General features: G+C 36.2%; 1 protein-coding gene across 1 annotated transcript in view; it reads right to left on the bottom strand.

The window, feature by feature from the left end:
- Positions 1–10,544, bottom strand: part of l1cama (L1 cell adhesion molecule, paralog a) — a 65,514-nt gene extending 54,970 nt beyond the window's left edge. Inside the window, exon 1 of the mRNA XM_067370696.1 lies at positions 10,442–10,544. The gene's annotated coding sequence lies outside the window, so the exon portion shown is untranslated. The remainder of the gene's footprint in view (positions 1–10,441) is intronic.
- Positions 10,545–15,817: the final 5,273 nt, after the last annotated feature.

Genomic DNA, 15,817 nt, shown 5'->3' on the forward strand with positions numbered 1-15,817 from the left:
TGGATCAACATTATAGCTGATATTGGAGGAATTTTGCTATCAGCCAATCAGATTTTAGAGTTACGTCCCTTTAAGACAAGTCATTTCACTCGGCGGCCATCTTTGAAACACCTCTCGGGCATCCTGGGCATCATGCAATCTCTTTGAATGGTGAAACATCAAATTCTCCAAAACTGTTCGCCAACCTTACGATTAAATTTCATATTTGAAATCACCAATGAAATCTAACAACAACCGGCTCATAAATTTAGTTTCTAAACGCTCGAATCATGACAAAAAAAAACTTTTTCAGGCTGGATCAAGCTAATGCGCATGCGCAGACCTAAATGCGCGTCTCTGGAGGCGCGCGTCTGACTGTTTCTATAGAAACCGGTGATTCTAACGGCCGCTGAAGTGACGCGATGATTTTACCAGTCGGCGATTGGCTCTTATTTAGAAGGCGGGACTTATTCTGCCATATTGCGCGTTACATTTTTTTCCCATTCAAAACAATACGAGTGAAACGTCTTGTGTTATTCTGTAGTCTTTGGTTACGGGCTTAGCAAACATTTTTAAGACTGTTTAAAATGGAGCGAAGTGGCAAACTAGAGTGCCAGCACTGCGTTTCGTGTGCAGTATTCATTAAACATTAAGTGAAGAATTCTCAAATGGTGCACTGTTTCCACCGAGATTCTGAAGTGCCAGTCCAGTTAACAAATAACGTGCAGATGGTATTCATACAACATACATGCGTACTTGTAGAAACGTATTTAATTAAATTAAGCATGCAGCTTACAGGTCTTTTTCCCCTTTCAGTAATGTAAATTGCCATTTACTTTTTTTCTGTTCAAAGCTCAAATTCATCTGTTATAGTGCGGTCACATTTCGACAAATTTTTGCAGGTGAAATCCAGTCATTTCAATAGGAATTCTCGCAATCAGGTAATACACGTAGAGGTGAAAGATTTCTCCATGCAGATTTCTCAACAGGTTCAAGTTCGTCAAGTGGATTGCTGCATTGATGAATAAAAAGCTGTTTGGTTTGAAAGTGACTTCTGTGAGCTGCGGTTTATATTTATGCTACACTAGGCAATGGACTTTTTTTTGCTCGCAAAATTTCAACAGATTTTTGCAAATGTGATCACAACTTTGTGTAGCAAGCAACCTTGTAAAACTGTGACACTGACAGCATCTGAAACGCTTTCCAAAAATGGTGCACAGCTTGGGTTGAGAGATACGTTTAAGCCCTGATGCAAGACTTTATTGACCTATCATTTCTCTCTAATTATAGGAAAGGGTTATTATTGGGTCACCGTGATTTTGCCGAGTTAGACGTGTTCCTAGGTCAACATATTTTGTTGATCCTGGAACAACATTCCTGTCTGAAAATTGAGTCCTAACCCCATCCCTGCCCCTAAACCTAACCCTACCCATAAGTTATCTCTAAAATCAGAGGGAAATGATGGTAGAAGCACCTAACCCTGGTTTTAAATTTATTGTAAACTTGACAAACTGAAAACTTGTCTCTCAAATCTGATTGGTTGATTGGAATGTTGTTCCAGGATCAACAAGAAACATGTTTTAAGTGTCTATTTTACAGTTTTGTGTTTTGTTAGTCTGCTTCTTCTGCTTCCATATTGCAGAACTTGATTTCACCAAGTGCAACATGTTCCTGGATCATCATCTTTGTTGATCCTAGAACAACATTCCAGTCTAGATTTGATGGACAAGTTTACAGTTTATGTCAAGTTTAGGCTTACATTATCTTTTTACCTCTGATAAGTTATGGGTAGGGTTAGGTTTAGGGGTAGGGATATGGTTAGGATTACATTTTCGGACGGAAATGTTGTTCCAGGATCAAAAAGATATGTTGACCCAGGAACATGTCTAACTCTGCAAAATCAGGATGTGCTTCATTATTATAGTGTTTTGTTAGTCTGCTGCTTATTTGTCTGGTAGCAAAAGTGGGTGGTTTAATCAAACTTCACACTTCAGCAGAGCATCAAGGCTACAGCATCAAGACTACAATTAACGTCTGAATCATTCAAATGTGTGCAGTCGCCTTGTCAAAGAAAGGACAGCTAAAATGTGTGATTGTCGAGATTCTTTTCTCTTGATTAGTGAGCGTTAGCTCTGTAAGGGGGATGTGTTGTATCTTTTCTTGGTCCTGACTTGCCCCACCATCCCCAGGTCTTAAAGTGCTTCTGGGTGGTTGGCGAGTGCAGTGTGAAATAAGACGACACAGTAGGTGAGATTAAATTAGCAGAGTGCATGGGGATCACACTCACCAGAGCACTGATCCTGCAGTAATGAATATATCATGCCTGACATAACGCTTTTGACTCCGCTAGAACAAACACTCAAAGCCCCAGGCCTATCACACAAACCTACAAACACTCTCACAGCAATACCACTGGAGAACTGAAAAGCACTGGAAAGCTGAGCTGGAGTGAAGACCAGACCAATACCAGGGCAAAACTAGACCTACTGAGACCCAGACCATGACTAGATCCATTAAGACACAAAATTAGATTCAGACTGCACACAGATGTCCCAGATCGAAATGAGACCTATTGAGACTCAGATCCAGACTAGACCCATCTAGATGCAGACTCGTGAGTCCAAGAACCAGGCTGTCAATTTTATTAAACAGAAAAAGGGGAAATGTTGAATGCAAAAAAAAAAAAAAAAAGTTAAAAGTATATATTAAAATAAAATATTAAAGATCTTACCATATTAAAGATTAAATATATCAAAATCTAAAACTTAATCTTACATGAACTTTAATAAGTAATTTTATCATTCATGTCCACATCCATCTAAATTCAGACCTGTCAGTCCATGAACCAGGATGTCAATGTTAATGAAACTAAATAGAAGAAATGATAAATGGTAAAATAAAAAAAACAACAAAAATATTAAAGATATAAAAATCATAAAATATTAAAACATTAAATGTTCAAAAAAATGTAAATTATGAAAATACTAATAATATTAAAAAGAAAACCTTTAGTATAAATGATAAAAAAAAAAAAAAAAAAAATCCTTTTAAATACACTCATTACATTGGAGGTACACCGAAGAGGACATTGGCTATTGAGACATCTTTCCCTGCATGAAAAGATTCTGGAAATAGACTGTGGCCTTTGTCTGGGATCATAAAGCATGTAGACCCAGACTAAAAAAAACAGACCAAAGCCACACTTATGCCACAATTTCTGAATTTCTAATCTTTTATTATGATAAGAAAGAAGGCACAGATCTCCACAGTCATTAATCTAGCAGACTGTCAGCCCACGGCAACAATATGGTCACCCATTCCAGTCCAGGTCATCTCATAATAAAATCTTCCAAACAGCAGATTTTCAATAAATGATGAATAAATTATGTAAAAAAACAAACAAAAAAATGATTCACCGCAGCTGTAGGCATTATGTGAAGGTTGATATAATATAAAATGTTTAGTTAAAGGATTAGTTCAACCCAAAATGAAAATTCTGTCATTATTTACTCACCCTCATGTCATTCGCATCTTCGAAACACAAATGAAAGTATTTTTAATGAAATCTGAGAGCTTCCTGTCCCCCCATAGAGCAATACCTCTTTGACGCTTCAAAAACTTCAGAAAGAGATCGTAAAACTAATCCATATCAACTGAGTGGTTTAGTCCAAATTTTCCAAAGAGACTCAATTGCTTTATTATGATTAACAGATTGAATTTAGGCTTTTATTAACATATAAACATTCATCAGCACACACATCAGTTGAGGTAAACGGAAGCTCAAGCATGTTTGCTTGACGCGTGCAAGAACCAAAAAAGTCCATTCTCTGGTTTTAAGCAGCACATTTGAGCTTCCGGAAGAGGTTTGTTCTCGCGCATCAAGCAGTTTTGGTTTAGATTTTGTTTATGTTTGCTGATCAATGTTTATATGTGAATAAAAGCCCAACTTAAACCTGTTCATCATATAAAGCGATAAAGTCTCTTCAGAAAATTTGGATTAACCACTCAATTCACATGGATTAGCTTTACAAACTCTTTTGAACCTTTTGAAGAATCAAAAGTGGTAGTTGCATAGCTGTCTATGGAAGGGCAGGATTCAGCTCTCAGATTTCATCAAAAAGATCTTCATTTGTGTTCTGAAGATGAATGAAAGTCTTATGGGTTTGGAATGACATGAGGGTGAGTAATGACAGAAGTTTCATTTTTGGGTGAACTAACCCTTTAAGAATCAAATTAGGTAGAAGAACAGTGAAATTGCTATTATGGGAAACTTATGACAATGGACTACACATCTCTTCACAGTACTCAACAGAGAGACCTCTCACAAAGCAGAGATTCACGCTGAGTTCACTCATTCATTTGGTCAATAATGTGTCTTTTATTAAAAAGAGATATAAAGAGGAATGTTTGTTGGACAAAGACATGGCTTTATTTCACCCAACTGTGGGAGGAGACTGCACTTGTTTTAGCACAGCTGCATTTTTCCTTTACAATTTTTTACTTTGTTGCTTTATGTTGACATTCACAACCTACACATTTTGGATAACAAAGCTTGTTACAACTTCTGCTGTCAAAAACAAGCAGCTAGTCTTATGAAGAGAAGAAAACCTTTGCTCAAGAGGGGTTTCAACTATGGTGACAGTGTTGGTTTGTTTTTGATTTATCGTCAAACTTACGCCTGCTTTTTGGTGATTAAATCCAAAGAACTGACTGATTTAAAGTGACCTCTGTCAGCATAAGTTAATTTCATCAGCATATTTAGGGCCGACTCTTTGAGATGGATGCATTATGGTCTCAATTGCATGATTGGCTTCATTTTGTGAAGCTTTGCATGTGGGGATTTAAAAAAAAAAAATGCAACCCATTCTCAAGAACCCATTACTTTGATTGCAGTCTGAAGAAGTATTTTGGCTGGCATTGCATGAATAAAGATATAGCCTTGAAGAAGCAAGGAGAAAAAAAAAAAAAAAAATCACTTACAAGTGCCAAAAAGAACAATAGAGCGAATTGTTTAACATCTTGACATTGTTTTCTTCCTTAACTAATGCTTTTACATGAAAATAGATTTTTTTATACAGGGTTACAAATGATATTCACTCTCTCCTTGGTTACTTTATTTCAACCAACTGGTTCGACAAACAGAAAAAATATATATATATATTAAATAAATATATATATATCCTTCCTTCTCCTAACATCTCATGATCTTGTGTTAAAATTCGAGCAAGTCACAAACACCTTTTTTTACCTATTAGTACTTGTTCTGCTCTAACAGGCGAGTTTGTTCATCATGCGCTCTTTTAAATCAGCCTAATGCATCCTGCCCCCCTCTTTGTCGTCCTCCAGGCTCGTCTGACCGTCTCTGTCCTGCCACTGTCATCCCCCTCCTGTCTGCAGAGAAACGTTCCAACCGCAGCCTCGCCAGGCTCTGCAAATGGGTTTAACTAATGTATGTGTCTCTCTGTGGAGGCCGACCCCGTCAGCAGAGCGGCAGCAGTAGGTTGTAAAGCTTTCGCCACTCCATGGGTACTTAAAACAGGTGTTGTGGGGGGATTTTTGCCCATCATGCGTGCGGGAGCAGGATGAGCCAGCGACACCGAGGCCCTGAGGCGATAACAGGTGGCTGTGGAGACTCGTGGGCTGTGCTGTTTCTCCCCAGAGCTCCTCTGTAACCAGCACATCCACAACAGATGCTCTGCATCTGAGAGCTGCGTTTCTAGTGTTATTCTTGCACGATGCTATGATGGTGTTTTGGATGTCAAAACGGAGGCCATCAAGTCAAGCCAAGTCACTTTGATTTATATAGTGCTTTGTACAATACAGATTGTTTCATAGCAGCTTCACAGTAATAAATAGGAAAATAACAGTATCATTTAATCAAATATGAGTTTAAATTCTACTGTAAAACAGCTCTAAAAAGACAATAGTGTCATTAATCAGCTCAGCATTTGTTCAGTTCAGTTCAATAACTGTATTATAAAACAAGTTCATTTCAGCTTCTCTGGTGTCCCCAGAATGTGTCTGTGAAGTTTCAGCTCAAAATACCTCACAGATCATTTATTATAGTTTGTCAAATTTCCCCCTATTTGGATGTGAGCAAAATCACCCCGTTTTTGTGTGTCCCTTTAAATGCAAATTAGCTGCTGCTCCCGGCCCCCTTTCCAGAAAAGGGTGGAGCTTTAACAGCTCACGCTTCAGTTGCTCAAACAACAACAAAACTGGAGAATCTCACGCAGCCAAAATGACGATTGTCAGTAACGGTGTTCAGCCGTCATGTTAATCTTTTGTGCAAATCCAGTGTTGAATTGACCCTCGTTTTCCACTTCTCTAAAGCAGCCCAACATGGCCTTGCCCTCCTTGTTGTGTGTTCCCAGGGGGTTTGTGTTAATTTTGGGGTTTGTGATGTCACCAACCCAGGAAGAAGCTTGTTGTAGTTCCTACCAGCCATTTGTTGTAGTTCCTAAAAAGCGATTTCTGTAAAAGAAAATATCTCCCTTTGCATTGAACTTTGAGCGTCGTAACTTTGCAGATGTTGTTTATGCTCTAATGGCAACATTACACACTGACTAAAGTTAAAAAAGTAAAATCACCCCTTTAAAGTCAGCATGAAATGGAAGTTGTGATAGTCTTATTATCCCTATTGTGACGTACTGTATATTCAAGTGTAATGGCTTCTGAAACAAAGGAAAATTATAAGGCGGGACTTGATTTTTAATTTGGAAATGACTGGATCGTTGGATCATTGTGGTTTTCTACTGCTGGATGTGCCACCCTCACCGAAAAACGTCATCAGAGAAGAGATGTTGTTGCAAGAGGGTCAGGAAGTTGTTTTGATTAAAAATAATGAGGGCACATGAATTTAAAAAAAAAATAATGATAATGTGTACAGATAAATTTACAATAAACACTGCAATATTCCATAAAAAATAAGGTGGAGGTTTCAAATTGTGACTTCATGGTGACTTTAAACCCCAGCTAAGCAAGCCAAATGCCACAGTGGCAAGGAACCTAAACTCCATCAGGCTTCTTGAGATCAACCAGGCTCAGTCAGTGAGCTAGTTCTCCTTTAGCCAATTGAAGGAACATGGTATGATTTTTGAATAAAGGCTGCATCATGAGTCAGATTGAATAGTATTAAATGAATACACCAAACAGTTTTCATCCAGCTCCTTGTGCTTTTTAAGATTGGGATACAACATGCCAGCATTAGGTGGAAATGCAATAGTTGTAGTCTGTCCAGCAGGTCAAAATGAAGGCCAAAGAAGAATGATGGCTTTTTTTCTTAGTCCTTCTTTTAATAGATCCCTCCCCACTCCTGACCCTTCCCTCGTTGACCTTGCACCCATTCTCTCGCTCTCCCTGTTGATCTCCTCAGACAGTATAAGTGCACATATATTATCGGCCTGCGCAACGGCTTCGCCTGTCAAAAGTGACCCCACCCTCTTTCATCCCTCCTAAATCTCTCCAGCTCGTCCATCCATCTGTGCACACAGCTCAATTAAAGCCTCTGCCTCTGAGGAGAAGATTTTGCAGAGGCAGATCATATTTTTCTGTGCACACAGACTGATGGTATGGCACAGTAAAAGCAAGATCACCTGCAGTATGATGGATGTGGAGCAGAGAACGGATATCACGCCACACTCTCATGGCCTAAGCACCTGTTTGCAGTCTACAGACACCTTGTCGATAATCAATTCCGAGTCATTTATCCTAGAAAGACACAAGCCATTGTCTGTCAGCAACAAGCAACTAGTCAAAATTCCTTTGCAGGGAGATAAACTGAAAATGACCCCCAATAAGTAGCTCTACCAACAGAATATGGTATTAGTATGGTATTCTTTGAAAGGCCTTGAAATACCATGGTTTTGAATATGGTCATCATTATACCATAAGTTTTTTTAATTAATATAATATAATATAATATAATATAATATAATATAATATAATATAATATAATATAATATAATATAATATAATATAATATAATATAAATTATGCGATTAATTAATTTGAAAATTATGCAAATAATTAAAGCTATAATAATTTAATATAATATAAATCACTATCAACTAGTACTGGCACAGTACTATGGTATTCTTTGGATTACCTTGAAATACCACATAAATACCATGGTTTTGAATATCATTATACCATAAGAAGCTCTACACTTGGCACAAAATAGCTCTGTAATGGTTTTTTATAATATAATATAATATAATATAATATAATATAATATAATATAATATAATATAATATAATATAATATAATATAATATAATATAATATAATATAATATAATATAATATAATATAATATAATATAAAATATATAATATATTATAATATAATTAATATAATATAATATAATATATAAAATAAAATAAAATAAAATAAAATAAAATTAATATAATATAATATAATATAATATAATATAATATAAATTATGCGATTAATTAATTTGAAAATTATGCAAATAATTAAAGCTATAATAATTTAATATAATATAAATCACTATCAACTAGTACTGGCACAGTACTATGGTATTCTTTGGATTACCTTGAAATACCACATAAATACCATGGTTTTGAATATCATTATACCATAAGAAGCTCTACACTTGGCACAAAATAGCTCTGTAATGGTTTTTTATAATATAATATAATATAATATAATATAATATAATATAATATAATATAATATAATATAATATAATATAATATAATATAATATAATATAATATAATATAATATAATATAATATATGCCATCATGGTATTCTATAAACTAACATGTAAATACAATGTTTTAAAAATATTGCAATCATTTGTACCTTCAACTTTTTTCATAAGGGTAAATTAATGATTTTACAACAATATCATGGTATTATGACAGTATTTTTAAGTACTCTTGAATAGCATGTAAATAACATGGTTTATGAATATAATAATCAATGTATACCAGTACTACGACAGTACATTTCTTGTAAGATTAAAATGAATGTTTAATTTTATGGCAATATAGTAATATTCCAATAATATACATATAAAATCACTGTACCATGGTAGTACTTTTGTTTAAAAATTTAAATTTTATGATATAATCATGGTATTTACTCTATAAGTATATAGAGTAAAATTAAAATACCATGGTTATGAACATAATAATAGGCCTATAATATAATCCTTTTACCATTGTACTACTACAGTACTTTTGTTGCTTGAGTTAATGATAGAATACAGTATATGAAATACCATGAAATTGCCATAGGTACCATTAATAGAATAATGAATATATATTATGAATATAATCACTGTACCATGGTACCACTTTTTCCAAGCATGAAGGAGAATTCTATTTAATTTAATGACAAGAGTTTATGTAGTGCAGTATGCCATAAACTTTGCTAACAGAGCTAATAATTTGCAACCTGAGCACTGTGAGCGAGACCCACCCTGAATCAAACATGCTGGCGTGCTGCCAGGTGAGGGTGTCTGCATTTAGGAGACGGAAAATAAACGCAGGCCCCACCCAATGCTCTTGCTCACATATATTTGCTATTGTCGCCTGGCCCATCCAAGCATCATTATTTGTTTTCTGTAACGTGCACACACCATCACACCACTGCGAGAGGCAGCACTGCGGACCACCAATACTCTCAACACCACAATACTCTCAAGGGTGATTAACACAATTAAACAGCCCAGCAAAACGACGGGGGAGGCAGGACCAACCATATAGATGATACATGAATTATTAACAATGGTAAACAGTGATACTAATAAAACATGCATTTAAAGCCTTTAAAAATAAGACTACCAACTGTACCAAACGAAACAACAGAAGCAAGCTATTGATGCCAATGAAGTAAATATCATTAAATAAAACAAATGTTTGCATTACGCCTAGGTAAATATGAGGCTGCAAAATGCAACCAGACCAGCACATGCAGCAAGACAGGTACTAACATGCAGAGTCCTGCATTAAAAACAGAATAGCCTGTTGCTGATATCGCATGGGATGTTTGCGAATCCACCAGAGAACTGTTTCTGTTTATGAGACAGGGCAACTCAAGGAGACAATATGACATTACAAAAAAAAATAAAAATAAATAAATCTATATATGTACACACAAAAAATAATTATCAAAACACACTTGGCTCCGCTAACACACTGAAGTCTTAAAATATATATATATATTTTTCTCATGCTTGAAGTCCTAAATGTAACACTAGATATGACTAAAAAAAACCACATAATTGACTATAACATTACAATTATTTCAAATGGAATGGCCCCAGCTTAATATACCACACACCGACCCCACCGCTACATCACTGCATCTTAAATCTCAAAGGTGTGATCATCTAACCACAAGAAAAATCTGCAAAATCAAGCAAATTCTGTTTGACATCCATCAGACACTAAATACTATTGACATTCTCACTGACAACCTTCTCTTCTTACCTCTGCAGGTTTAAAACGGCTTCAGGTTTCCGTCCTCCTCTGGCAACTCTGTTGTTTTATCTGTCCCTGAAGGTTCTTGTGTCTCTTGCTCTGTGTCAGATTGATTGTGGCCTCTCTTCACTGCTGATGCTGCAGTGCGAGGAAAACACACCCTCTCCTGGCTCCCTCGCTGCCTCTCCCCTCCTCTGATTGGCTGCCATCAAGAGGCAGTGACATCACCCTTTTTTCTTCTAGCTCCCTGCCTCTTTTCCTTCACTCTCCTCTTTTCATCTCCCCTCTCCTCCCTTCATTCTCTGACCATTCCTTTATTGTCTTCATCCTGATTTCCACTCCGCATTCCCCTGGTGCCAAATGAAATGTGTCCATGATTTCATCTGTGATTGGCAGGATCTGTCAGAGCAGGAGGAGAAATTCAGTCAGGCAGAGGAGTGATGACATGTTAAATGCAGAGAGATGTTCTACAGCACCATTAAAGGCTTCTTGCTGGTTGTTTGGTGGGCGTGAGTAATAAGGATGAGAAATATATGTTATGCTAATTAGTGCATTGTTATGCAGCATTTGTACACAGGAAGAGCTTTTCGTTTATCCCTCCCTTATAGTGGCAGATGAAATACAGAGAGAGAGAGTATACAAGAATTTGGCATTACACTATTTTTTGTGTATAATGGCCATACCTTAATTGGGTCATGACGAATAAGGTTTTTAAAAGTGTCAAAAAACAAGAGTTAATGAGATTGTGGGTTTTATAATCAACACACACTGCTTTTTGTCATTTTTAACAAGATGCACAAAATTTGTCACCAAAAAAGTCATTCTGTTTAACGAAAATTTCAGTTTTACCGAATGACACTTCTGGTTATACCGAATGACAATATTTTTAAACAATGCTAACAGCTAATGCTAATCTAGTTAGCTAGCTTGCTAGGTAGTTAACAAAAGGACATATTTAGTACAAGGTTTTAAAATATTACAACATTTTCCATGTTTTATAGTGGTTGTAACGAATGACCTGATGTTTCGGGACATGCATATGAGCAAGTAAAAACGTGAATTGTCGTTCTTTGCAAGAGTCTGAATGATGTCACATCCTGTCATATGATATTGACCGCATGACTTGATCCAAAAGGGTCCCTTTATATTGGTTACTCCAAATGACATGAAATTCATTTTTTTGGACATTCTTTCTCATAACAAATCAACGACTTCTACACATAATTTTAATACCATTTTTCACTATGTTGATAATATGATGTTATAAAATCATGCTAGAGTAAAAAAATATATACATTTATTACATTTTTAAATGTTTTAATCACAAATGATATGGCTGTATTGGCCTTTGGACGGTTAAACCAAATGACCTTTTGACACTTAAAAAAAACTTTAAAATACCTTTGTATGTAGCAACAGATAATGAAAAAATGTTGGATTCAATAAAAGATCAAGTTGCACTACCTTACATACTTTGGATATATCTTTTATTATTATTATTATTATTATTATTATTATTATTATTATCATTAAGGCCTTCGGACAAAAAAAAAAAAAAAGACCCGTTACGTCATTAACCCAGTTAGTGATATTGTCTAAAAATATATTGTAATGTTGTAAATTGATTATACACAAATAGAGCAGAAACTATTTTGAAACATCTCAACTATATTAAAACATCTTTGTGAATTAAACCACTTTACCAAAAGTAAAATCTGTTCAGCTACTACTGAGGCTGATATATTGTGACTAAAGGAGCCTTTTACTCAAACTATCACACGGTTGAATGACAAATGAATCACGCCCAATTTGGTTCATGAGGAAAGGGGACTGCTGCAATGCAAATGACAGATTCTTCCACAGATTTATGGCAAGCAAGGTAAAAATAAACAACCATCAAATGCCCATCTCTCTATCTACACAATCGCCCTCCTCAGCATGCAAAACACTGCAGATGTGACGTTGTCGTGTATACAGTAAAAGGTCAGTGCTTATAAGTGTGCTAGAATAAACCTACAAAGAGCCAATCTCTTTGTTGTGTGACATTATCTGGCTTTGTGTGCAGTGCCGCACTTAGAGAAAGAGCCATTCCTGCAGGTGTCTCATGGCACACACATGCTGAAAAACACCAGTCGCTGTCCTCTAACCGGAAACTAATGCCCAGCCTTCTGTTAAAGGACCTCAATTTGTGACAGGTCCATGAGCACATCCTGAATCAGGCAGGACAAATGAAGCTTGAAGGTTCATCTTGAAAACCTCACACAGGGAGTTGCCAGTTTGCATTAATGCCATCAAACGCAATAACAAAAGCTCATGCAAAACAGCCGCTTTGAATAAGTATGATTTGCAAGGGCTACAAATAGGCTGTTAACCACCAAAAACCAAATTACAGCTTTATGATCAAAAGACAATTTTATGGGAATTTTTGTATCAAACAGCTGGGCTCTTTTCTAAAAAGAGTGGCGCTCTACAGATGGAAGAAAAACTATCTGGAAATGAAAACGTGGGATGTTGCATCTAATTATGTTCTATTCCACTGTCCTTGCCTACCATTTATTGATTTTTTCTTCTTATTTTTTTCTATTTTTCTTTTTATAGAAGTCAAGGACAACATGAAACTGGGGGATCAAAGCACAACAGACCGGATTCAAACCTGCATCCCCACAAGCTCAAAAAAGCAATTCAGGAAACATTTCTGTTGGGAGTCATGAATTATATATATTTCATAATTCACTACCCTCATAAATAACTTTAGTCAGAATATGGATGGATGGAAGTTTGACAAGGGCCAAATTGTGATGGCTAGACGACTGGGTCAGAGCATCTCCAAAACTGCAGCTCTTGTGGGGTGTTCCCGGTCTGCAGTGGTCAGTATCTATCAAAAGCGGTCCAAGGAAGGAACAGTGGTGAACCGGAGACAGGGTCATGGGTGGCCAAGGCACCTGGTGAGCGAAGGCCCGTGTGGTCCGATCCAACAGACGAGCTACTGTAGCTCAAATTGCTCAAGAAGTTAATGCTGGTTCTGACAGAAAGGTGTCAGAATACACAGTGCATTGCAGTTTGTTGTGTATGAGGCTGCATATAGACCAGTCAGGGTGCCCATGCTGACCCGTCCAAAATGTCAAATATTTTAAAATATATATTTCTATATTTTATATGTAATTACACAAAAATTTGCCAAATGACTTCAAAACTCTGCATTACATTGCATGCAGTCAACTGTAAACTTGGCACTAATTGTAATATGACATTTAAGTGATCTGGAATTTTGGTGTGTCAATAATTCATGAGTTGGAGAGAAGCCACAGGCTGAGCTGTGCCTCCACCATTACCCTTCAATTACTCAGTGATTAACACCAGGTCAGACCATCAGAATGACCTCACATCCGCTTAATGAATTCAATTAATCCATTAGCTGCCCAAGTACAGCCGCAAAATAACCAAGCTAAACCAATGACCCCAAGAGTGGTCCCATGTTGTAACATGCATTTATATGCAACCTCTCTGGCTGGAAATGTCAGGGTAACTGTTACTGATCTGTATTATGTTTGAGATCTGCTAAGCTCTTGATTAATTCAGTCTTTTGGTCACAAATGCAGACAAAACAGAATGTTTGTTTCATTCTGTTTCTAAGGAAGCACACTCCTCGGGATCTAAAGTGGGACAAGCTATGACGTTAAACTCTCTCTCTCGAGGTCTCTGGTTATTGTACGCCAGCACAAGAAACAGTCGCTGAAACTGAGTGAGAGATGAAGATAAAGGGAAACAGAGAGCAGAGATGAAGACAGGAAGGAGGAAGCCAGCGCTTGATGATTTATAATGGTACTGCTAGAATGCAGAGTCTGTTCATAAGTTAATTTGACTATGAGGTCATGCAAGCCGCAGTGGTTGTCTGCACTTCTGGAAAGAGGTTTTCTCAGCCTCTGATTTGAGCAGAGACTCCCAGTCCATTTCCAGACTGATAGAAAAGCAAGTGAAGCAGAAGAACAAAGGTGGGAAAATCATTTAAAAAGGCGACACTTTGGCTTCTGCAGTGGGATTCATTGAACAACCGCTTGAAAAGTGACATGACAACACTAAAAATGCAACCGTTAATTCAATCGCATTAGCATTTCATTTCAGAGGACTCCTCCATATTATAGTCAGAGCTGAAAGACCTAAAAATCACGCTCTGAAAAGTATCAGCACATTTATTGAAATTTCTGTAGTTCTTAATCGTTTCCCATAAACACAGTCACTGATAATGTCATTACATAAGCATAATAGCCTAAAACTAATTGCAACATTGTCTGCAAACAATATGAGTTGTTAGATCATACAAAAGAGCTTTTCACAGCTTAATATAATAGCATTAAATGGGATGGTCTGTACAGGAAATGATCACTAGCACTACTCAAGGTTAAAATATACATTCTCATTTAGGAGCGTGAAGTTAATTGCCTTTCAGCCTGCCTGAAAAATGAAGCAGTCCATTTATTTCCTTCCTTATTTCTCCAGGAGAGTCAATATTCGAGCTGATTTATGCAGACTGTATTACACTAAAAAGTGCCCTGGCTTCATCTCAAAAAAACACACTTCATTAACGAACTGGCTTTATGCCTTGCATTAACCATTTTCCCAAATCTCAATCAGTATATTTAAGATAATAAACTTTGACAACTGAAAAACATTGAGAAAACCATAAGAATGACTGATTAGGATTAATATCTGCACAAAACGCTTTCTTCGCTCCACTTACATTATTGATAACTATTGATTGGTTTATTTATTTATGAGGTAAAACAAAAATCAAGGCACTTACATGCGGAAAAGGCAGTTTAAACAAACCTAATACACTCAGGCCACCATAATGGATTAATATTTACATGAAAAAACGTTTGAAATTATGTTTTTTTTTTTTTTTTTGCAAATTTAGTAACTAAAAGATCACTGCACTCCCCCTGCTGGCCAGCATGAAATGCAGAATTATAAAGTCATAACTGATTACTCAAATATTATGACATTTTTCTGTGCATAGCATAATTGTTTTGTCCAACTTGGAAAATCCTCTTTTGGTTACACTATTTTAAGGTGTCTTTGTTACATTGTAATTAAACATTTAAATACTGAGTAATATTAAGTAACTACATGTACTTACTATAGAGTTAGGATTAGGGTTTGGGGTTAGTTGCATGTAATTATGTATACTTTATATAGTTATTACTATAGTAACTGCATGTAACATATGTAACGACACTAAAATAAGGTGTTACCCATTATTTTAAGGTCTTTGTTACAGTGTAATTATTTATTTAAGTACTGACTAATACTAACAATGTACTCGTAGGGTTGGTTTAGGATTGGACGCATGTAATTATGCATAGTTTACCGTTATCGCTACAACAT

This window comes from Chanodichthys erythropterus, chromosome 20 (genome assembly GCF_024489055.1).
Source record: "Chanodichthys erythropterus isolate Z2021 chromosome 20, ASM2448905v1, whole genome shotgun sequence".
Classification (NCBI taxonomy): Eukaryota; Metazoa; Chordata; class Actinopteri; order Cypriniformes; family Xenocyprididae; genus Chanodichthys; species Chanodichthys erythropterus.